Here is a 2,070-nt window from a genome sequence, read left to right on the forward strand (position 1 = left end):
GAAGGATGACTTAAGCCTCAAGCCCCTTAATCATAGGCACTTTATGTAATAAAAATAAAACAAAGAATCACACATTTGAAGCTAGAAGGGAACCTAGAGGCCATTTAATGCAGTCTCCCTCATTGTACAGAGAACGAATTGAAATCTAAGGAGGTTAATTGACTTGCCGAGGTTACACAGTTACAGTTCAAACCCAGGTGTCCTGATGCCAAATGGACCCTCTCTCCACTATACCACACTTTCCTTTTTTCATCTTTGATAAAGAGGAATGGTCACATATTACAGTGTTGTATGCTGGTTATTTGTAGTTAAAAGAAGATTGTAGCCTAGAGTGTACCGTAGTAGGGTAAGTAAGGATGATTCCTTGCACAATGCTTTATACCTATGACCACTCTGTAATGGCACCTTGTCCAGTAGAGGTTTAGAGCTGATATCTGTCTCGAATCTGATTCTTAGTTCTGTTTGTTTCTCTGAGCCTCCCCAGAAATCATCTTCCTCTTTCCTTCTCTCATGGTCTCATATATCACTTCTCTGCTTTTTGGCTAAGATCAAGTGTAGTATCTCATGATCTCATATAATCACACAGAAAGAAAACTTTAGGGCAAAAGGGAGACCAAGACACATTCACATAACAAAGATACGATGGCAGTGCTCAATACACACTTAGACCTCCTATTCCCATATAATATCAGTATAGTTATGGGCCCAAATCAAATGCACCTTTCAGCCCTTTGGCTCTCCTGACCAGTTGTGTAAATCTTTGACTTTCTCTAATCCAAAGTCATCCGATGAATGTTTATAAAATAGAGGCTATGAACAAAGACACTCTGCCATATTTTAGGGACACAGAAACAAAATGAAAAACAGATTTTTCCCTCAAGGAAGTTTACATGGGTGAGGAGTGATTGAAGAACACAACACAGATATGCTCAGTTGGAAGTCACTTGGTCCCCTTGAGTAGTTTCACTCTGGACTTTCTTAGGCATTCATTAAGAAAGAACCCTCAGACATAGGCACATCTCTTTACCTTGGACTAAAAACTATGTCCTGTGATGTTACTACTACAACTATTACAACTATACTACTACAACTGCCTCTACTACAACTACTACTACTTCTGCTACTTCTACTGATGCTGCCCCTACTATTAGCTAGTTAGCATTTATATAACTCTTTGAGGTCTACAAAATCCTTTACTTAACATTATTTCATTTACTCTCAAATTAATCCTTGTGAGATTGGTGATATTATCTTATGGGAAGAATTATTTATTATCTATTATAATTAACTGCTATTTATTATGTCTATTATTATCACTTATTACCTTTAATATTACTTGAATATAATTTCATTGACTAGAAATTATCTAACCCAAAGTTTACTATGGAGGTCATGCTGACCTCAGGAACCCTTCAGGGAAGCCAAAGACCACTCACAGTAAGGAATGCTTAGATCTCAGTGGGGTCTTGTTTGGGCTCTGCCTTCCCTGGATTTGGATCCATTCAAAGCTTGTGTTTTGACTTTGCCAGAGTTTTATTGAATGTTTATACTCACCTGCTGATATGCATCTTAAGCAAACTAGGTATGTTCAAAAATCTGTGTGCTAGTCCCCTTGTTTGAACTCTACAAAATGTAAACCTCATAGAGATTCAAGGAGGAAGCCACACATTTTTCTGGCTCTTTGCTAAACTGATTTAAAAATCATTTTTTTTAGTTTTGGAATTTGTTTTTGAAGGACATTCTCTATCTTATAGATAAGGAAATTGAACCTAAAAGTTAAATGACACCTAATTAGTAAATATCCCAGGCAGAATTTGAATGTAGATCTTCCTAACTACTGATCCAATACTCTATTCACTGGACCAAATAGCTGTGTTGCCTTTGATTCATGTACCACAAGATGCTGATGCCCCAAAGTGCAGCATAAAGGTGAGGGAGGCAGGAGACATGAATTGTGGTCCTGGCTTTGTTTCTAACTGGTAAATGACACTAAGGCCTTAGTTTATTTTTTTTAATCTGTCAAATTAGGGGGTTGAACTAGCTTTTGGCAAAGCTTCCCTCAAGCTCTCA

At 37.5% G+C, this 2,070-nt stretch overlaps 1 pseudogene; it reads left to right on the forward strand.

Moving 5' to 3' along the window:
- The first annotated feature begins 522 nt into the window (after window positions 1–522).
- LOC123243531 lies at window positions 523–599 on the forward strand (annotated as a pseudogene).
- Window positions 600–2,070: the final 1,471 nt, after the last annotated feature.

The sequence above is a fragment of the Gracilinanus agilis genome, chromosome 3, assembly GCF_016433145.1.
Source record: "Gracilinanus agilis isolate LMUSP501 chromosome 3, AgileGrace, whole genome shotgun sequence".
Classification (NCBI taxonomy): domain Eukaryota; kingdom Metazoa; phylum Chordata; class Mammalia; order Didelphimorphia; family Didelphidae; genus Gracilinanus; species Gracilinanus agilis.